At 36.0% G+C, this 24,112-nt stretch overlaps 1 protein-coding gene across 2 annotated transcripts in view; it reads right to left on the bottom strand.

Annotated features, from left to right (window-relative positions):
- Window positions 1-24,112, bottom strand: part of Cdh12 (cadherin 12) — a 1,034,353-nt gene that overhangs the window by 600,135 nt on the left and 410,106 nt on the right. The window lies entirely within an intron of this gene.

Genomic DNA, 24,112 nt, shown 5'->3' with positions numbered 1-24,112 from the left:
CTTATATATTACTACAGTTTGACCAAAAACTATTTCCTTGCAGATATTTATGTAGTATTTCTGGGTTTGGTTAATGATAAATAGTTTGGAATGCTACCATTAACTGAAGAGGCGCTGTCATAATTCAACTGCAGCAGGCATATATATGAATGAAAAGTAGCTTTGATACGTAGAATCATCAAGGGTATAAGGCTGGAAGAAATACAAAGTTTTGCCTTAGGAAGATGAAAATAAATAATTATAAGTGAGGGCTAAAGTTACCTAAAATGATCACTGGTAAATTTTCTAAAGACAAGATTAAGAGTCTTTCACAAATATTTACATTTAAAATAGTATTTAGGTCACTTATTTAACTTGATGGTACTGACTGAACTGTATCTTTTCATATCATTAATGGATCCATTAATCTTAGAGATTAGATTTGTAACAAAATATGTTTCACATATCATTATACTTTGGAAGAATTAGATGTGAGCTGTTCCCAAATAACCAAATATAATTCTTCAAGTTGAAAAAAATTATCAGTGAAAAACTGGGGATTCAAATATGTGCATATATTATTTGAGTAAGTTTTTGAAGCACATTGTGAAGTTAATCAAATAACATTTAATTAGTAATGAATGTTTATCACCTACCAATTATATGTAGTATTTTATAGGACTGTTTTTTTTATTTTCTTTATTTACATTTCAAATGCTATCCCGAAAGTTTCCTATACCCCTCCCCCCACCTCTGCTCCCCTACCCACCCACTCCCACTACTTGGCCCAGGCCTTGCCTTGTGCTGGGTCATATAAAGTTTGCAAGACCAAGGGGCCTCTATTCCCAGTGAGGGCCGATTAGGCCATCTTCTGCTACATATGCAGCTAGAGACACAAACTCAGGGGTTACTGGTTAGTTCATATTGTTGTTCCACCTACAGGGTTGCAGACCCCTTCAGGTCCTTGGGTACTTTCTCTAGCTCCTCCATTGGGGACCCTGTGTTCCATCCAATAGCTGGCTGTGAGCATCCACTTCGGTGTTTGCCAGGCACTGGCATAGGACTGGTTTTTAGTATGCAGATTAATTCAAGACCAAAATAGGAATTGAAGTTGAAATGTATTATAAAGACAGATATTGGAAATTAAAGTATTAGAAATTTTTAAAAAGAAATTTAATATAGTCATAGAACTATAAAGCCCATAATAATAAATTAAAGCAAAATCTGCCAAGATGAGGCTAATCCAAGAGGTTAGAAGATCAAGAAGGTCCACATTATCTGTGAATGGAGTTGAGGTTCAATTATGCTTTGTAATGAAATGTGAGAAAAGGAAGTACTGCCAGTAGTTAAAGAAGGAATACAGCTCTTTAGGCAGAACAATTAAGTGCCTTAGATTTCCATGTGTCAAATGCTGAAGTTACCATTTCAGTATTGATTAAAGAGTTTCTTAAGACCTCCTCCTTATTTTGTATTCAAGCATCTCTATGAATTTTCCCAGTTCTTCCCTTGGTCTAGCTGTAAGCCTCAATAGTGTTCTAATATTGCATTAGTGTTACTATTGCAGTTCTGATCTCTGGTCGCATATCTCGTTACTCTAAGACTAGGCACAAACTCTTAATTCTGTGGCTGGAAGAGGCAACCGAGAAAGTGGCAAATTTCCCAAACCTCTCGAGCCTGCTTTTTCCAGAGGCAATGGAGGAGGAGTAGAACGGACCCTGAGGGGAGCTGGAGGGGAGGACTGGGAGGAGAGAAGAGATAGGAAGCTGCTGTCTGGATGTAATATCTGAAAGAACAATATATAAAAGGGAAAGAAAATTGCAGTGGTCACCTGGGTTATACTCCAAGTACGGATCATGTATTGGACAAGATATAGGCACGTCTCTGACACGAGTGATGGCCTATGTTAGAAAACATAATTTTCCGCAGTTACCAAGTTTGTAAGTTTGGTGCTTCTCGGGGTCGGCTTTCAGGCAGGTAAACTCCTATCTTCTCTTCTGATACCTGAAGGGGTGAACTGGAGGAATCACCAACTTTGTAAAGAACTAGTGGGACGATCTAGCGGTGGAATGTGGTTAATATTTGGATAAATTCTGAAGCCCTGTTTAACTTTATAAATAACAAGGTAAACTGTGATATTTACACTAATACAATAGTTTTAGAATCCAGCTTAGGCTTAAGGCTGCTCAGTGGGAGGAAATGGGAAAAGCGATAGAGCTCCGAGACAGACTTTTGAGTTCCTAGGGAATGGTGATATTAGAAATTCATAACACCAAAAAAACAAAAACAAAAACAAAAACAAAAACAAAACCACCAAACAAAAGCAAACACTGGAGAAATTTCAAGCATGCATTATATACTATTTCTGCCTAAACCATTAACTTACGAAAAGTTATTTGTTTTAGTTAAATTATTTATTGTGAAATACTTTTTTATTATACCTCTCTTAGATACATAGCTGAGAAAAGTGGGGTCAACACATTTTTTTCTAGTGTCTGTCAAATTTATCAAGACAATTGTATTTAAGAAATTATTTTTCATGTTTGTCGACTCTGAAGGTTTAACAAATTGGTATTTGGTTGTGGTGGTGGTGGTAATGATGATAATGATGATGATGATGATGATGATGATACAAAATTAATGAAACCAAATAAATATTACTGTATATTTTTACAATGAAATCATCACTTTCAAGTGTCATCTATATTTAGAAATTTTAGCACTCTTAAAATCAGCCATTAGTACCAAGTCTAATTGTTCTATTTTATGATACATGAACAGTGATATATTACATCACATTAAATTAAATTAGTCATCTCATACTGTTTTAGTAATTTGTGTAATTTTTGAATGTGTGTAATAAGAGTCACAATGATATAAGGCTCATTTTATGTAAACACAGTAATTAATATAGAAATCTCATATGCTATCAACTGTCAAAATGAATATTCTTGTAATTTAGAAAAAAACTGGCTACTTCTTTGAACAATTTAGAAAACATTAGATAATTAGCCTTAAGCACACTAAATATATTCATAGGCATGTAAATGAGATTCAAGAAGGTATTGTGTAAGAAATATTAGGGAATATGATCCTGGGTTGCTCGTTTCCTCTGCGGTAATAAAGAAGACAAATTATGGAAATGTTGATCTAAATAACAAAAGACAAAAGAAACAAAAATGATATACATGACTATAGTACAATTGATTCTGTTTTTCCTAAGGGAAAGTGTCATTCTGAAATATGTTCATCAAAATTTAATTGGAGTAAGAGTGTTTGATTTGCCGATTGCCCCTATAGCTTTGGAAGATATTATTCATACATTCAAATACTGACTTGATGTCAATGCAAAATAATGATACTTTAATCCAAAAATTCAAATTCACATGGAGATACTGAGCTAGATCTCAAAAAAATGTCTAATCTAAAAATCATACCTAGGATTGGACTATCTTTACTTTTATTATGTTAAGAATGTCAATAAATTATATAAAACCTAAGAACAGGATATTCATGAATGAAAACATCCAAAGTTATCTTCAACCTTATGCTATTTTCACCCTTTCAGTTTGCCACTAACTTACTTCTTCCAGTAAGAAACTTTTTTTTTATCATGGTAGACAAGTTGATGGGTTTTGCTCCTGTGTTTTATTTCCACGCAGTATATTTTCTACAATTGTTGCTGTTATTTTTCAGATAACATTGAAATAGTCAATTGCCCGTTCCGTTGCTCTGGATAAAGACTTCCAAATATCAATAGTAAAACAACAACAACAACAAAACAAAACCCTTTTTAAATCAAGATTAATATAGCCTATTAAATTCTTTGGTGCTATAAATTTTGGAGGATTCAATTCTCAGTGTGAAATACTATTTTTTTGAAGTGTCTTTATTTTGGATACCTGTCATCAAAAATACTTGGTTATTTCTAATTCCAATTTACTGCCAAAATTTTCTACAATAATTAAATTTAAAGGTCCCAGGTATGAGGGTTCACACTTCAATGCCAAATTTTGGAGACAGAGGCAGGAGGATATAGATACAGGAGAGTCGAACCTGGTCTATATAGTAAGTTTCACACCATCTATGACTACTTACTGAATCCCTCCTTAAAAAAATGAAGCTTTAATTTTCAAGATAACCTGAGATGCCCTACATGAAAACATAAAAGTGAGGAAGAGAAGGAAAATATTTAATAAAGCATATACAATAAACATATGTAATAATGCTATTAATGTATATCTTCAACAAATTAACTTGAAAGTATATCCCTGCTTTCCTACTTAAGTAATCCTGAATACCAAGCATTGAGAAATTTCTATAACTCCAGGGGTGCACCACATCACATGGTTCCTTGGGCTTCTTTTTGTCATTTCTAGGTGGAGATTTCTCATCTTACTAGCTTCTTTTACCATCTGCTTTGCATTTTCATGATTTTACTGTTGATGTTGGTTTATAACATTATATAATATCTAAATGGATAATTGTAGGGGAATAAGTTAGAATTTATGTATACAGCTTACCATCTTTAAATGCCAATCTATGTTTGTAGGCACAGAGAATAAAACCAAATTCACCATTAATGATGAACTTCAAAAGAAAGTGAATTTATATCACTGTCAGTGGTTGCTTCTGGTGTGACCTTGGGTAAATTCAGTATCAAGTTTTATAAATGATTAAAATTAACTTACGTCTCAGAAAAAAATTGCAGTCATTTATATACGTAGATTATTTACAAATATGGAAAATATATCTATTAATCATTTAATATAAGTAAGAATTCCATTCCTTTCTTGCTTTATAGACAGATTGGCTATTGAACTATTCAAATATAATTCTTTATTAAATATAAATATCCAAAGATTTTTACCTTTGTTCTGAACTGAGCTATTTTAGCCATGTTGCTTCGAACAGCAAGTCATTAGCAGGGGAAGTAAAGCCACTTCTTCCATTACACTGGGAGAACAAGCACCCATTAGGAATCACACTTTCCCTAACCACAAAACAAAAACCTTTTAAAAATCAAGATTAAAATAGTCTATTAAATTCTTCTTTGGTGATATAAATTTTGGAGGATTCAATTCTCAGTGTGAAACACTTTTTTTTTTTTTTGAAGTGTCTTTATTTTGGACCTTAATATGTTACTACATACATAGTAAGAATGCCAAACACTGGTAAACTGTATCACCTAGAGTGACACTGTCATCGTAGTCTATGATGATAATGTGGTACCTTCAAGTTTAGACAAAGTAATGAGAAATAATAAATGGCTGATTCCTACGTGCTCTGTTATCCCCTTATTAGAAAATGCCAAGATTACTGAAAAAGTTTCCTGATTCTTATCCTACTTCTCCTTCCTGGGCTCATGAGGGGAAAATGCCTGTTACTTAAGCATTAGTAACTGATCTCCCCAGAACCCATGGCTCAAGAAAGAACAAAGTTCCAGAATTTGTCCTCTTTTTATGGCATGCATGTACTTATACTAACACACACTATATTCAAATAACAACAACAACAATGATAATAATAAATAAAAATAACAAGAAAGAAATAGAAAGGGAAAATTAGTAGTAGTAGTAGAAGACTAGAAGTCGAAGTAGACTACTACTACTAGTAGTAGTAAACTAGTAGTAATGTATCTTAACTGGTTTCATTGAAGAAATACTGGCTCTCATAATTCACAGCATGAAGCAATAAATGTATTAGATCAGCAATTTGTATTTGAGCACACAGCAACTCTACCCTTAAGATTTACCCATAAATCCAAACATTATTCTGTAGTAAATTTCCCGCAGTACCAATTTATTCATAACCTTAAAACACTTTTCACAAAAGGCCATAGCCTAAATAAAATCTTGTAATATATTAAAAATCTTTGTCTCTGACTATTATTGTCTCATTTTATAAATAACAAATGTTGATGTACCATTTTGCTTTCTACAATATTTACCTACATATCAATCAATGAGCTGAAGTTCTTTCTTCTTCGTGAAAATATCCCTTTCCCAACACTATTTATTGAGTAGGCTGTCTTTACTGTGTACCTTTACTGTGTATCTTTACTGTGTACCTTTACTGTGTACCTTTACTGTGCTCTTTTGGAAACATTGTCAAACACCAGGTGGCTGTAGTTATATGTACCAATGTTTGAATCTTTGATTTTGTTCCTTTGGTCTACATGTCTGGTTTTGTGCCTGTACCATGATGTTTGTGTTTTCTATTTCTATAATTTAGTGTGATATTAGATATGATAATCTATCCAACCTTTTCCTTTTGTTCACGATTGCTTTCTTGGATCTTTTTTTCTTTGTTTCATATAAATTTTATTGATTTTTATTTTTCATTTATTTATTTTTTAAAAATTATTTTATTAGATATTTTCTTCATTTACATTTCAAATGCTATCCCGAATGACACCTATACCCTACCCCCCCACCCTGCTCCCCTACCCATTCACTCCCACTTCTTGGCCCTGGTTCCCCTGTATGGGGCATATAAAGTTTGCAAGACCAAGGGGCCTCTCTTCCCAGCGATGGCTGACTAGGCCATCTTCTGCTACATATGCAGCTAGAGACACGAGCTCTGGGGGTACTGGTTAGTTCATATTGTTGTTCCACTATAGGGTTGCAGACCCCTTCAGCTCCTTGGGTATTGATTTCTATTTTATCTAAAGAATGCTGCTAGGCTTTTGATTTGGGTGGTGTTGAATTTGTGTATTGCTTTTGGCAAGTTGTTCATTTGAAGTATTTTAATCTCACGGACTCAAGAGAACTGTAGGTATTACACTCTTCATCTTCTCCATCTGAAGGGCACGGTAGTGGCAACCTTATATTGGTAGTACCTAGCAGTCCTCAGCTTGAACTGAAGACCTGCTCAATAGAAGCGAATAGCAAATTCATTCCTGATGCTGTAAATATAGCCAGAAATCTAATGCAGAGTTCGTGGACCTTAGAGGAGAACTATCTACTGCCACTTTCCTAATCTATTATAATGTATAACTACATTCTAAATGCTTACCGTCATTCCTGCAGAGAAGTGAAGCTCTCACCACTCATCAAAGAAGCTTATTTTCAAAGAATATATAAACGTTTACAGTAATCTACAGCTGTTTGAAATGTCAAGAACAACCATTTACCTATGGTGTGTACAACTGATAGACCTACAATTCAAACCCAACAGCTATGACTGGGAACACATCATGGAAGAGGGGGAGGAAAGGTCCGAAAATCCCAATGATCATAATATATGCTGGACTGTACTGATTTCTATATTGGACAGGAAAATATAGCAATGAAATCTCAGCACTAAAGATGCCTAAACAATATCTGTCCTTTATGGTATGGCTTACCAGTATCGGATGACTAAATATCTCAAGGATTCACTACAAAATGCCATATTACAGCTAATTAATGACGGCTAAGTGAGGGAGAATCAGCTTTTGCCAGGGATGAGCCACCAGGTTTGTATGTAGACCTAGTATCAATTAACAAAAAAGAACTGTTAAATTGTATAAATTCATTATAAGACGTTATGAGAACTAAAATAATGTTATTTTAAGACAGGTGAACTAGCTGGATGAAAGGAAATTTACTTGAAAATAAAACCAAATAAATAAGATAAAAATACATTATATTATAAAGATTAATAAAAAATATTCTCATTGTGTCCTTATTTGATTATGTATGTAGATGATTAAATCTGAGAAAAGGCTAAAGTTTTAATTCCTGATTTGTGTTTTGGGGATATTGTTAAGATACTGATTTGATTCACCTCAGTTGGATGAAACCTAAGGTAGAGTCTATAAAAGAGTTTATTTATAGCATATAGCTAATTTTAACAGTTTTATAAAAAGAATGATTTTAACTTCAGGAATATATTACTAATTAAAGTAAGATTTATGCCTAAATATTAAATTAAATGACTCTTGTGATAACTCTTAGATATAACTTGATGATTGCTTGAAATTTTGGATGGAATATTTATCACTATGAAAGCCTTTATGTAAAACTTTAATTTCTTCTTTGTTGTGCTTCCAAGAGAAGGAAATAATACAAGCAATGCACCATAGGCACAGTTTTAAAAAAATGGCCATCCGTTAGCTTTTCAAAACAGTTTAAACATCTTTTTTTATGTTTTTTGACAGGTGAGGGCAAACAAGGTTCTTTGTCAATTTATGACTGAGCCAATACCTATACAGATCCTCTGAGATTAGTGTAATCTGAACTAATGGCCATTTCTTTTATGCTACATCTGGGCATTGAAGACTGATGTCTTCCTAGTTTGCTATATGTCTTCCAGACTCATTTACCTGAAGCATAAAATGAAGAGTGATGAGCTTTTGGGGTGGACTTAATATTTAGCACATTAAAAGCTAATTTATTACAGATTAATGTGACTTTAACAATACCATGTTTTCTTCATTTTATTTTACTTTCTGAGTAATAAAAATATCCTAATGGAAAAGCCCAAGTTAACTTATGATAGGTTGTATGTTTGAAAAATTCATGTGAACATATATCATGCATACTTGGAGCTCATAGACCAAGAATAGCTAAAGATTAGTGTGCTAGATTCAGAGACTAAAATAGTAAAATAGTAGAAAGTAATTCAGTGAGACCTAAATGTACTTGTGGCCTCTGTGTACAAGCCCATGATTGTATGCACCCACATTCAAATGTTTATTAATCCACACCAACTCAAACAAGGAACATGTGGACACACACACACACACACACACACACAGAGAGAGAGAAAGAAAAAAACTTTCTATTTATTGATGACATAGAGTAGCTTCAGATGTTGCTTGTTTACAGTGATATTAACTTGTGTGACACAGCCAAATCTAGAAGAATAAACCATCTTCATCCATGATAAAACATTGACCAAGAGCTGCTTAGGAAAAAAATGGGATTGTTTCAGCTTCCAAACTGAAGTCTACCCTTGAGTTAAACCATGCCTGGGCATTCAAACAGGAATAGAACAAGTAATATGAAATGACTCTCAGAATAGAGAGGCAAGGTGAACACAGTCCTGTGCCTAGATAAGTGGATATTGGTAATTGAGAGCTGCTCAGAAGGAAAGAATCAATTTTCTTTAAAAGTTAGGACTATCACTACCATTATTTAAATATCCAACACTGGAGAGAAGGAAATCAAAGAGTCCACCTCCATTAGATAGACAAGGCCTCAAGCAGAGGGACAGGGTAACAAACCCACAGCCAAAATTTCTGACCCAGAACTGCTCCTGTCTGAAAGAACTATAGGGACAAAAATGGAGAAGAGACGGAAGGAAAAGGTGATCCAATGACAGCCCAACTTGGAGTCCATCTCATGGGGCGGCACTGAGGCCTGACACTATTACTGACTCTATGAAATGTTTACAAACAGGAGCCTAGCATGGCTGTCCTCTGAGAGGCCCTATCAGCAGCTGACTGAGACAGATGCAGATACTCACACCCAACCATTGGACTGAAGTTGGGGACCCCTATGGTTGAATTTGGGGAAGGACTGGATAAACTGAAAGGGAGAGCAACGCCATAGGAAGACCAGCAGTCTCAACTAACCCAGACCTTAGGGAGCTCCCAGAGACAGAGCCAGCAGCCTAGAGCATGCATAGGCTTGTCCCAGGCTCCTGGCACTTATATAGCAGAAGTCTGGCTCTGTGGGAGAAAAGCTTAATCCTGGAGAGACTTGAGGCCCCAGGCAAGGGGAAAGAATGGAGAGGGGCACTCTCTCTGAGGCAAGGGGGGGGGGAAGAATGAGGGGAGGAACTGTAGAAGGGGTAACCAAAAAGTGTGAGGGGGTGACTGAAATGTAAATAAATGCAATAATTTAAAAATTAGTTAGGACTGGTATATCAGCCATGCTTCAGTGTAAGGGTATACAACAAGTCCATATAGACATGACAATTGTATTTACCTTTAAAAGAAGGTAAAGTCACAATGTTGGATGGGTTGATAGGCAGTTGGATCTCTTCTAATAAATATTAGAAATGTAAATTAAAATAAAACTTAATCATCAGCAGTGAGATCTTTGTGCTGCTACATAAACTAAGCTCTTTAGATTTTAAATGAGGAATTTTAAGCATTCTGAAGGATGCAAGAATGAAAGTTAGCAAATGGATAAGAAATTGAATACATCTGGTAGGAGTGTCGAGTGAGAACACTGTGGTTTTTTTGTTTTGTTTTGTTTTGTTTTTTTCTTTCTAGAGAGAATGGTGTTTATTCTATTACATTTCAGGTCTTTCTTCTAACCCTTGATTCAGTCAGTTCCAGGAAAGTAAGTCTTTGACCAAAGAATGACTGGGGAATAAACAGAGACTTGTAGATGTCAGCTTCCTCTGTGGTGTCTATTAGCCAGCCTGTCTTGGTTCGGTTGAGAAGCCCAAGGTCAGAATGGTTAATTCTAATCTGGTGTAAGCATTAGGGAGTCAAAGAAACTTACCCTCTCTCAATGTGTTCATTTGTAAAATTGAAGAATTTTTAGGGTTAACTTAATATCATTGATATTTTAAAGTTTCACAGCTTAGCTTGGCACATAGTAAAGGCTCCATGCATGTTATTAAATAAATAAATAAATAACAAATTGCTTGGTAACTTCTTTAAATCATCAATATTGAATGGCATCTACTGTTTATTTCAACAATAGCTGTTGAGTAGACGTATCTGAAATTTGCTCATAATGCAACAGACAATGGAATATTCAGTGTGTGTTTTAGGAAGTGAGTAGAGAAACAGAATGGATGTGTCTAGATTCTCTGTAAGATATAATAATGAGTTGAGCTGCAAAGCTAATTTACCACCAACATCTGAGAGCAACAAACAAAAAAATCTCAGTGTTTTATACAGACCGTTACACCACTCCCTGGTGACAGAGATGTTGAAGAAGTCCATAATGCCTTTGTCACTTCCAGCCAGAAAGTGCTTCTGTTTTTTACCATACAGATATTTTGCTCATCTGGTAATGCATATGGCGGCTATGAACATGGTACATCCCCCTTCTCTTGCTAGAAACTTTGCATGGTTCATTCTTAAATAGAGTTAGCAGTAGTCACCAAACACCTGAGCTCTTTTGATAAGGAAATAAACATAGATAAGATAATTTAGTGAAAATTCCTGGGATGCCTTTAGAGCAACAGAAAGAGAACATTTAAAAATAAATGAAAGCCATGAAGTGGAAGCAACAATATTATCCAAAATTCAAAGAATGGAGGGATGCCACATAGCCCAATCAGCCAACGATGTCAGCAGCCTAGAAACTATATAAGGAAAATTTCAAGATTTTTATAGTGGGACTTGGGATTTGATAACTCATTTATCAAATTTAGCTAACTTTAGCTCCAAATTTTTTATGGCTTAAAGATCCAAAATAATGTGAAAATTTATACAGTTACTGAAATATAATATTTTGGTGCTAGGAAAATTGATTAATCCTAGAAAGCAATACATGACACTTTGGCTGTGACTTAGGCATTGACTGGATGAATTTCAAGAACTATGAAAAAGTTTTAGATTAGTTTAAAGATATTCTTGGTATATATGACAGATTGTCTAAACTAAGGCATAATAGATTTCTGATGTATTAGTTCATAATAACGTTTTTGGCATGGTAAATGTTTGAGAAAATATGAAGTTTAAATGGATGACGCTAAGGAGAAAATAAAAAGCATATCATTTCAACTGGAGGAAAGATAATTCTTGCTTCATCAACAGTTCTCAGTAATTTGTTAGTGTTCTGTTTTATACAATGCGAAATACATGGTGAACCTTAACTGAGAGGATTCTCAACAAACTGCTAAAAGACAACCTGACTCATTATTTCACAAGCTTGTCAAAATAAATGTCAGATATAAGTTAAAGAACGAAGTGCAAACAAGTGAAGTGAAGGTTGATAATTTGTGAAGTTTTGCCTTTGAAGACTCTTTTGCAAAAAAAAAAAAAAAAAAAAAAAGTGTAGGGTGAGTTTGGACAAAAATCGATATTAAATCTTGGTAAATTGTAAAACTATTTGAAGATTTCTTCAAAAACCATTAGAGAAACGTGGTATGGGAATGTATGTAGACAAATCTCCTGTCTAATAGATTGGATCTTAGCAAAATACCAACAGCTTGGCAGGAATAGAACACAAGGACTTGACAGAAGGTTTTAGACATCTTAATGTCTTCAATCCAGAAATGTGCCTACAGGTATAATTAGCTTCAATATGTGTGATTCCTTGAGGAAAACAAAGACTGGTGAATCTGCAAGTAGAAATAGTTAGGTAGATGCAATCTGAAGACAGGAAGGAGAGCTTTGCCTTAGAAAATTGTACCACATGCAGGATCAAGAAGGTCACTGTGGCTCTGAAACCCAATAGAACCATCATGCTAGATTTCAAGAGAGGTGGCATTTATAGTTATCTTTGCTCTCTCCCCTTGGAATGAGTGTGGCTAAACTATTACAACCCAGCTACTTTATTTTAAAAGCAAATGCCTTACTTTCCAGTTTCACATGTCCATATAGAAACAGGGATATTGCCTGAGAGCTTATCATATACATTTTTTTTTTAAGGATAAGACTGAATTGATGACAGATAAATGAGTTTATGGGCTTAAAATTCCTGTAGTAATGTATTGAGATGTTGGGAGATGTGAATTAATCTAGAGGGCGTTTAAAGGACAAAATGCAATGAGCTCAGTGTCATTGCCATTCATAGAGTGCATTCCTTTAACCTTGAAAGGATCGGATGATAATTTATTTCAAGAAAAAATACATATGTAGTTAAAGAAATTGTTTAAAAAATACAATGTATTTTGATTATGTTTATCTCTCCAAATCTTCCCAGATCATTGCCATTCCACTACTAAGATCACATATAAAATAAATATTGGGACTTCCAGATTCCTACACAAAATGGCATTATATAGAAGAAGAAGAAGAAGAAGAAGAAGAAGAAGAAGAAGAAGAAGAAGAAGAAGAAGAAGAAGAAGAAGAAGAAGAAGAAGAAAAAGAAGAAGAGATGACGACAGACTCTGACAGTGCACAACAAGGAGACATGGAATATAGTTTCGCTATATTATTAGTACACAGTGACAAGCCAAGACATGCTACTGTCTACCTGAAGCTGGGCAATGCAAGCAGTAAAAAACTATACAGAAGAAAGTTAGGAAAGCCCTTTATGCACTCACATTATATAATTGCAGATAAAAATTCCTTTTTTTTTTTTTAAACTACGTGGTTTTGGGTAATTTGTCATGAGAGCTGCAGGAGCTAGCATGGCCCAATAAAATTATTTCACACTTAATCTTCCCTCAGGACTATTTACTGGAGGAGGATTGTCAAAAAACAAACAAACAAACAAAATAAACCCCACAAAAACAAAATGTGAATATAATTTTATAATTTAGGTGATATAAATCAATGCTTTTCTTTCAGGTATATTAGGCTATGCACCTGTAACATTCAAATAACCAAATGTTTGTTAGATAGGCAGTTTATGGATCCAAAATGTCAGTGGAAATGCCAAACCTAAGGAAATTAATGAGGGAAACTGAGAAGATATTTTAAGATACTCAGATGATAAAAGTGTGCTGTCCTGATTAAAGCATTATATATTTGAAAAAGTAGATAATCTGTGAATGTAGCAAAGAATTAAGAAGGACAGTGAGGAGCTGTATTTTTTTTTTTTTCAGTCAAGTAGGTCTCACCTAAATTCATGCCTATCTTTAACTTCATATCTCACTTTCTGTCTTAGCTTTCCTTTTTTTTTTTTATCTTGTAATATTGGGTTAATATCACTGAAGTTAGAATTAATGTTCATACATACCTCCTTTTGTATAGATTATGGTTGGTTCGCATATCTTCTGAATATGTCACACTGGATTTGTATTGTATTTTCAACATTTCTAAATATCTCATAATCAAATCATCTATAACTTCAACCAAGAAAATTAAAACAATGTCATAAAAAATATTCCCTTTTGGTTCTTGGTCCAGAATTTCTAGGACCTACAAAGAAATAAGGGCAGGGGAGATACTGTGAGGAAGTCTTTTGAGGTTAATTAAGACACAGGAAAATTGATTGAACCAAAATCTGTCAAGTTAGTATCATTTTAAGACACACAAACAGTCTCCATAGTCTTTGTTTGTTTTTGTTTATTTTACTTGACTTTAAATCCTATTTCATGGTTCACTGCCTTTTATTCACTCTAGGTCAGTGTTATTATTAGAATGCTCATGTTTTCTTCCAATCTTTTAGGACTATAATGTTTTATATTTTATAGGATGCTGGTTGGAATCCATGCTCTATATTCTCTCGTTTCTTTTTCAGCTAGATATTTGTGACCGAGAGTGAAAAGTATGTCCTCTTCCTCCCCCGCGGCTGTGTGTGAATCAGTTTATGTCGTATGGTTAATGAAATGAATGCAAAATTTTGTGACAGAATTTCTAGATATTCTTTAAAATAATGACAGCAAAGTCCCCATCACCCTTCATCCTTTCCCAATGGCTCTGGCTTGGACACAATGTCAACCTTACAAATTGAGCTTTTCATAGTGAAATAACAAAACAAATGGATTTGAGTCCCTCAGAAGATGCAGAGACAAGCCAATCCTTATGATTGGTGACCTTACTTTTCAAGATGTGAGTTTCTTTTTTAATATTTATTTGAACATCTTTGTTGTTTATATTTAAATCTACTCTTAGTTAATACAGATCTTAAAATTTAACTCTCTTGATGCAAGTTAAATAATACAAGCCACTGGCTTAATGGATGTGGTCCAACAACAGATGGCAAAGATTCACATGGCAGACCACATAATTTGACCCTATAACACTGTAGAGAAGCATAGTAATTTTTTTGGTGTTCTTTTATAGGGCAGATCATATAGTGTTGAAGTTATAAATTATAAGTTATGATATTATTATGAGTTAAATTTCATTTTATTAAAGTTACTTTTAGAAAGTCTTAATCTATAGTATTTTAGAAAATGAACCAAAATGAAACTAGGGCTTTGAATGAGGGAAAATATGTGAAAATGATCCTGTAATAAACCCACATCCAGGATGGTCTCATAAGAAGAAGCAATTATGTATGTTTTCATCATAAAAATAGCAAATGAAAAGTCAAAAGGAAAAGAAAGCAATACAAATTTCCACTTGTCAAGGAGGGAGGCAGAGTAGGAAATCAACCCTGCTAGCACCTTATTCCTATAACTCTGGGATCAGGATAGTTAAGACAAAAAACTGTATAGTGCTTTAATTATCCCTGCTAACAAGTAGAGATTTGTAAAGTAGAATAATAGCCTAAATGCAACCAATGGCTGTAATTAAGTAAAGGAAGGCCTTCTTTAAGGATAGATTACACTTGTTCACTTAGAGCGTGCCAACAATACGGAACATTGTTGGGTAGAAATGCTCCTCATTCCAAAGCAGCTGAATTATTGGCTCCTTGGTAGCTCAGCAGGAGGAAGTCTTCAGTCATTCCAATCAATCAGCTTTATTGAGTTCTCAGTCAAATACCGGATATTTTTCTGGATGAACAACAAATTCTTCTTTACAATAAATTATCCTTTAAAGAGTATTTCTAATTGATAATGTTAATATTAGAAAGAATGGGGCTGTGAATGGAGGCCCATATTTGGGAGATTTTATACATTATTATCATTCCAAAGGGACAATAGGATGGAGATAAGGATGTCTTCACAGCCCACTTGGAGTTTCCTGAGAAAGAGAAATGGAATGATATAGTGCCAGAGAATGTGTTCTTTCTTCTACTTAGCTCTTTTTATTTGAAATGTTGCTTGACAGGAAGTTTTTTTGACACTTTCATCAAAGGTGTTGGTACTTGGTCACATTTAAAGGACCAAGGACATTTGAAACCTCATGGTCTAATTTTTAAATCTTTTTTTTTTTTTCTTAAAATACTCAACAGAATAAGGCCTACTTTTATGTAGAATGGTAGATAGTTCCCATTCTGCATAAGATTCAAAGTGCACCACTAGAGTTCTGCTGTGCTGAAGGGTGACATACAGGGTTTCTCCCGGTTTCATGGCATTGGCTTTGGTGTATTGGGCAAAAGGAAAAGCAATAGCATTAAGGTATCTGGAATGGATACAGAGAGTACGGTTCATTTACACAATGAAATACTACTCAGCTATTAAAAACAAGGCCTCACTTAGGATGATATCCTCCAGATCTTTCCACTTCTCTAAGAATTTAATGAATTCATTGTTTTTAATAACTGAGCAGTACTCCATTGTGTAAATGTACCACATTTTCTGTATCCATTCCTCTTTGAGGAACATATGGTTTCTTTCCAACTTCTTGCTATTATAAATAAGGCTTCTATGAACATACTGGAGCATGTGTCCTTATTATAAGTTGGAGCATCTTCTGGGTATATGCCCAGGAATGGTATTGTTGGAACTTCCAGTAGTAATATGTCCAATTTTCTGAGGAACTGCCAAACTGGTTTCCAGAGTTGTTGAACAAGCTTGCAATCCTGGAGGAGTGTTCCTCTCTCTCCACATCACAGTGGAGTAATACTCAGCTATTAAAAACAATGAATTCATGAAATTCTTAGACAAATGGATGGATCTGGAGGATATCATCCTAAGTAAGGTAACCCAATCACAGAAGAACACACATGATATGTACTCACTGATGAGTGGATATTAGCCCAGAAGCTCAGAATACACAAGATACAATTTGCAAAACACATGAAACTCAAGAAGAAGGGAGACCAAAGTGTGGATACTTCGATCCTTCTTAGAAGGAGGAACAAAATACCCATGGAAGGAGTTACAAAGTTTGGAACAGAGACTCAAGGAATGACCATCCAGAAACTGCTCAACCTGGGGATCCATCCCATAAACAACCACTAAACCCAGACCCTATTGCAGATGCCAACAAGCGCTTGCTGGCAGGAGCCTGTTTTAGCTGTCTCCTGAGAGGCTCTGTCAATGTTTAATGCAGAAGTGGATTCTCACAGTCATTCATTAGATGGAGCACAGGGTCCCAAATGAAGGAGCAAGAGAAAGTGCCCAAGGAGCTGAAGGGGTCTGCTGTCGAATCCTGGATAGAATTTATTTTGGGGGGTGATTCAGTGTTCCAGAGCAGGTACAGAGGTACCTGGCTTGGACCAGGTACCTCTCATTGGCTTGGACTAAAAGTTGGGTGGAAGCTTTATTTGCATGTGGGAAGGCTTGGTGCTGCTCCTACAATACTGATAGCCACACACCTGTCCAGCAGAGGATGTGGTGGTGGGGGGCAGTGACTTCAACAAGAGCCAAGGGTCCAGGAGACATGATCAAACACCTTCAGTCCCATGTAGGTGGAAATCACCACCCATTGGGTCCCTGGGGTTCCAGACCTTTGCTTGACTGGAGACCAGGCTGTCTGTGTGCAGTCCACTGCTACACAGATATTAGCCCCCAAAATAAAAAAAATAATAAAAAATATTAAAAAATTAAAAAGGTACAAAATACCCATGATACAGCCCACGGAACTCAGAAATGTCAACAAGCTGAAGGGCCCAAGTAAGGATGCCTCTGTCCCACTTGGGAGGGAGAAGAAAGCAATCATAAGGGGGAATAGAGGGAGGGTCCTGGGAGGGAAAGTGGGGAGGGGTGGGAAGAAGGGTGCCTGGTCTGATATTGGGTGAGGGAAAAGAACTGAACCCCTGAGGGCCAGCAGAAAGAATGTAAACAAGCAGCCTCTGGAGGTAGGAGGTTGGGGTGACCTTCTAGAATGCACCAGATACCTAGGAGGTAGGAGACTCTCCAGAATCAAAGAAAAGGACCTTAGATGAAATGCCCTACAGTGGGGAGAGGGAACTTAGAGAGCACACCTCCAGCAGGAAGATAGGGAGAGTAAGAGTAAGGGTGGTTGCCATCTCACAGTCAAAACTCTGACCCATATTTGTTCCTGTCTGAAAGAACTTCAGGGATGGAAATGGATAAGAGTCTGAGGAAAAGAAGGCCTATCAACTGTCCCAAATTGGGGTCAACTTCAAGGGGAGAGTCCAAGGCCTGACAGTATTACTGAGGCTACGGAGCACTCACAAAAAGGGACCTAGCATGACTGCCCTCCTGAACACTCAACAGGCAGCTGAGAGTCAGATGTAGATATTTGCACCCAACCAATGGGCAGAAGCTGATGACCCCTGTGGTTGAATTAGGGAACGACTGGAAGAAGTAGAGGAGGAGAGCACCTAGACCCTGGAGATCTCTCAAATATTGACCACCAACCAGGCAGCATGCACTGGATGATATGAGGCCCCAAACCATATACAGCAGAGTACTTAATCGTCTGGGTTCCAAAAGAGAAGATGCATCTAACCTTCAAAAGACTGGAGGCCCCAGGGTGTTTATAGGACTTTTTGGGTTAGGGGTGGTGACATCCTTGTGGAGACAAGGAGTGGGGAGGATGTATGGGATGTGCAACAGTCATAGGAGGGTGAACCGGGGGATTAAAATCTGAAGAGTCAATAAATAAATTAATAAATTAATAAAAGACAAAAATGCATCTGCTATGGAATTTAAAACTTCTTTCAAAATTAAAAATAGTCACTAATATTTTAGCTTGTGTGAGTCTGTGTTTGTGCACGTGTGTGTGTGTGTGTGTGTGTCTGTGTTTATGCTTATAATTTTGTATATTGGTCTCTATCATCTATTTGTTTGTCTTGCATCTAGGTACCTAGCAAAGTTAGCTACTCAAACCCACTAATCTATATTCCTCTCTCTCATCTTCATACAAAATAGGGAAATATCACGAATTCCTTACAATTTTACAGGTAACAAGTGTGTAATCCTCCAGTGGATGATACAAAAAGTCAAATATACAAGAATTATTTTAATGTTTTCTCTGTTTAAATCTCATTGTAAGTAACAAAATAAAGCACAAATTAAAATATTTGAAGCGTAGCCTAAATGTCCTCAGAACAATAAACCTCCATCCATTAGAGCACCATTTTAATGCTTTCAGTCCTATAAAGGACATCTGTTCCACTGCCAACCTCACATGTGGACAAAGCACATAACGGAGCAAAATAGGCCTTCCAGAAAGGAGAATCCAGAGGCCACTGAGGACAATGAAAAATATAATTCCTGCCAGAGAGCAAATCCAGGCGCTAACAGATGGTCTAACAGGGATAAAGTGCACTGCCAGTGCAAGGAGCCTTCATTGCTTTCCCACACTAATGTCTGCCTTCTACTTCCTATTCTTCCTCTTCTGAATTCAGGTTTTCAATGAGGAACCCATTACCTAAGTACAAGTGTGTGCCAAGTATGGTAGGAAGACATGAATTGAGTGCTAACTCATAGAAATCATATTCATTTTTATGTCGAGCAGAATTTACATAGGAGATATTTCAAAATATGGTACTGTATAAGAAAACCTACTATACATATAATAATCTGTGGACAAGCCTACTACAGCAAAAGGTATTTTGCTTGTTAAATAATAAGTGGTTCTTGCTAAGCTCAGTCAACTACGGAGTTCTTAACTTACTCTTTCCTGACCGGAGAGCTCCTCACTTCCCCTCATCAACTTGACATGTTCTCAATAGACTCGTTTTAGCAATCAGAGAGCTCCAACATCACTCTGAAGTAATACACTCAAGTGATCTTTCACATGAGCTCGAACTTATAATCCTTATATATGGGAGGCCAAAAAGAGAGGATTTCCATAAGTTCTATAGGAACCTGGCTACAATATGAGACTTTTGTTCCTACTTGGCCAAATTGGCATATTTATATCTAGTAAAAAGAACTAATGTTTGATCAGATAGAATATATCAATATGATCAGTAGCAAAAGGATGTTACAATTAGGATATTAAATAGATTAAATGTTAGAAGTACACCAACAGGACTTAAGGGGTAGATACTCAGTGTACAGTTGAGTAGATAAGGTATGTGATCTCTAATTCCAGGCAAATCACTAGGATATCAAAAGTAGGGAAAAGGTCAATCTGAAAATGAATATTAACTCCTTTTTTTTCATTATGTTTGACAGTCTTGTGAAAAATAACTCTTCTGTATTTCTAAGGAGACATCATGAAAATATCATCATCTTGGTCAGAGAGGGAAGAGAAATGATGGGAGGGAGAAAGGTACCACGTGACTAGTACAGGCATGGCTTCCCAGGAATGGTTAAAGATAAAAAGAGTCTAAAGCACAGAATCATTGCTCAGTGCAGAGATTGCTATGAAATGTGTTTCCTACTGATCCTGAAGAAGAAACCAGCATAGTCAATAAATGGTGCTCGTCTAACTGGCTATCTGTATGGAGAAGAAAGAAAATAGGCCCATATCTGTCACCTGGCACAAAGCTCAAGTCCAAGTGGATAAAGAACCTCAACATAAAACCAGATACACTGAATCTAATAGAAGAAAAATTTGGAAAGAGCCATGAACTCATTGACACAGGGAGATATTTCCTAATCAGAACCCCAATGGCTCATGCTCTAAGATCAAGAATTGATAAATGGGACCTCATGAAACTGGAAAGCTTTTGTAAGGAAAAGGACATAGTCAATAAGACAAATCAGAAACCTACAGATTGGGAAAAAATCTTCACTAACCCAATACCTGATATAGGGCTAATACCCATAGTAAAGAACTCAAGAAGTTAGGATGGCTTAGTCGGCCTTCAATGGGAGGAGAGGCCCTTGGTATTGCGAAGATCATATGCCCCAGTACAGGAGAATGCCAGGGCCAGTATTCTGGAGTGGGTGGGTTGGAGAGCAGGGCGGGGAGCAGGTATAGGGGGCTTTGGGGATAGCATTTGAAATGTAAATGAAGAAAATATCTATTAAAAATGCCTTAAAAATAAGACATATATAATAGACATAATAAATGCCTTCAAAAAACAAGACAAACAAACAAACAAAGAAGTTAATCTCCAAAAAAACACAAACAAGCCTATCAAAAAATGGGATATAGAACTAAACCAAGAATTTACAACTGAGGATTCTTGAATGGCTGAGAAGCACATAAGGTAATGTTCAAAGTCCTTAGTGATCAGAGAAATGCAAATCAAAATGACCATAGATTTCACCTTACACCAATCAGAATGGCTAAAATCAAAACCTCAGGTTACAACACATGTTGGAGAGGATGTGGAGAAAGAGGAACACTACTCCATTGCTGGTGGGATTGCAAACTGGTACAACCATTCTGGAAATGAAGCTGGGGGATGGGGGAGAGAGTGTCTCATGATCTGGTATTGGATTAGGGAAAAGATGTGAAGCCCTGAGGGCCAGCAGAAAGAGTGGAAACAGGCAACCTCAGGAAGTAGGAGGTTCGGGTTCCCTCCAGAATGCACCAGAGACCTGGGCAGTAAGAGACTCAGGACTCAAAGCATCCAGCTCAAGGGGAGGTCCTAAGGCCTGACACTATTACAGAGGCTATAGAACACTCACAAAAAGGGACCTATTGCGACTGCCCTCCAGAAGACCCAGCAAGCAGCTGAAAGGGTCAGATGCAGATATTTGCACCCAATCAATGGACATAAGCAGCTGACCCCTGTTGTTGAATTAGGGAAGGCTGAAAGAAGCTGAGAATAAGGACAATCTTTTAGGACCAGTAGTTCCAATTAATCTGGACCCCTAAGATCTCACAAACACTGGACCACCAAACAGACAGCATACACAAGCTGATATGAGGTCCCCCAACACACATACAGTAGAGGACTTCTGGGTCTCTGTTCATTCAGATTTGACGCACTTAACCTTCAAGAGGCTGGAGGCCCCCGTGAGTTTAGAGGTCGGGTTGGGTGGGGGTAAGGCATCCTTGCAGAGACAGAAGTTGGAGAGGATGTGTGGGATGTAGAGCAGTTGAGGGGTGGATGGGGGGGGCGGGAAATGGACTATGGAATGTAAAAATTACATTAATTAAAAAGAAGAAGAAGAAATCAAACAGGGAGTGTTTATCATTATCAGGAAGAGATGACTAGAATATGATTTCCACCTGTTAAACTCACTCATGACAAGGTTTAGGAAACAAAACGGTTTTTACTTATAAACTATTCACTTCACTTATAGTCACTATTAACATTTACAAGTTCTAAATATGTATATGACATATTTATCTTTTCTGTTTCATATTAAAACAGATTTTTTTAATACTATCTATGCTGATTATTGGTTTGCTTTCCCCAACTTCTCCCAGATCCCTGTCACCTGGCCTCATTCCACCCATAGTCACATCTTTCTCTCTAATTAGAAAACAAAGAGTCATCTAGAAACCTAAGATCATATAAAATAAAATGAAATGAAATTGGACTGAATAATCAAAATAAAAGAAATCACCAATCACAAAGGAAAAATGGTTTCTCCAAGTTAATCTACATTTTAAATATAATGTAATAAGATATAATGTTTGACTATCTTATTTTATGTGATATCATGAAGTTATCGTAGGAGAGGATTTAATGATCAAAGAATTTAAATATTATTCTTTTGACAAAACACTAATCACAAAAACAATTTCCTTAGATGTATTGTATAATATATTCAATACTAAACATTGGAAAATTCTGTTTGCATATGTTTATATATTCCTCTCTCTCCCTTTCTCTCTCTCTCTCTCTCTCTCTCTCTCTCTCTCTCTCTCTCTCTCTCTCTCTCTCTTTTGTTCTGCATGTGAGTGCATATACATCATTAGTAATTAATGTTTATGATTTGGAAACTTAAATCTTTGTCTTGAGTTGAGGAAATATTGGATATTCTGTATCTACAATTTTCAGAGTCTATAGGTTATTTTAGATTTCTGGAAAAATAAAAATCTCTGATCCTCTTTTTTAAACGTTTTTGTATAACATAAAACCAGTATCGTTTTACATGTTAGAAAATTCAGTCTTCATTTTAGTAATAGATTATGGCTTTACAAGATTTGACCTATATATCTTGTCTAGAATCACTCTACTTTTTAAAATTCTTGTTAGCTTGTAAAAGAAATATCATCAAAAAAGCTTATTAATACACAGATAAACACTCTTACACATTTGCCTAAGTTATGCATTTGATTAAAAACAGCTGTAGTAGCTATGACTTTCTAACCAGTAAAACGAAGCTCATGCATCAAAATAATGACTAACTTTTAACATGATCTATCGTATAGCATGATACTTGTAGAAACGAGTAAGTTGAGGATACTTATGAAGGAAGCACCATTGGCAATTAGAAACATACTTCCAAGAAGGCCAGAAGCTCTTTGTACTCTTAGCAGCCAGTATAGGTGTTATTAAAACTACCTATCATAAAGTATTCAATGTGAAAGTAAAAGTTAACCGTGAGAAATATTTTAAAGTTAATTCTACTTGAACATACTATACTCTGTCAAAATCTTATGAGAGTGAAAGTTCTTACTTTCTCTAGCACATGATGTAGCGAGAACTTATATCCATGTCACTATAAGAGGTAATAGAATGTTTAAAATGATAAATCTATTTACAATCAGTCACATGCCTTAGTTCTGACAGAATAAGGTCAGCCTTTCACACCAACCAATCTGGTGGTTGTGCATCCCAAAAGAAAACAAAGACAATACTGGATCCATATTTCTTCACCCACATATTACAGATACAGATCATAAACTATACTAATAAAGTGTCAATTATCATTTTATTCTTTTTGCCAGCTATATTTGAAATCAATTGTCTTTTCTATAGTCATTGCCTTTGTTATTAAAGAAAAGAAAATGTGGGCCATAATAAAAAAGAATTCTAATGGAAAACATAGGAGTCGTCTCTCAGCACAGGATCTTGTCATTTCAGCCAACGTCCTATACTCTAATGTACAGAGATGAACATAATTAAGGCTACCTACTCAATGTAAAGTCATTAGTTATAATGCTACAATGTGCATACTGTGATGCAAAATGCATATCATAGTGACATATTAATATGAGTAAAAGCTTAAGCTGCCTCAATATAATTATTTTTTCCCCTCTGAGAATGTCATGGTCCCTCATGTTTTAAATGCTCAGGCCTGAGACTGAGCATGTTTAGACATTGAGGAAATTTCCTAGACAAGGCATTGTGTGATTGAGGTACTTTCTCATTCCTGCTTCTCTTCTTTTGCATCCAGTCATCAAGAGCATGGGCATCATCTGCCATGTACCCTTTGATATCAAAATCCCAGATGGGCATCATCTGCC

The sequence above is a fragment of the Mus pahari genome, chromosome 11 (genome assembly GCF_900095145.1).
Source record: "Mus pahari chromosome 11, PAHARI_EIJ_v1.1, whole genome shotgun sequence".
In the NCBI taxonomy this organism is placed as follows: domain Eukaryota; kingdom Metazoa; phylum Chordata; class Mammalia; order Rodentia; family Muridae; genus Mus; species Mus pahari.
Note: the sequence above shows the minus strand (reverse complement) of the source record. Positions and strands in the feature narration are given on the sequence as shown.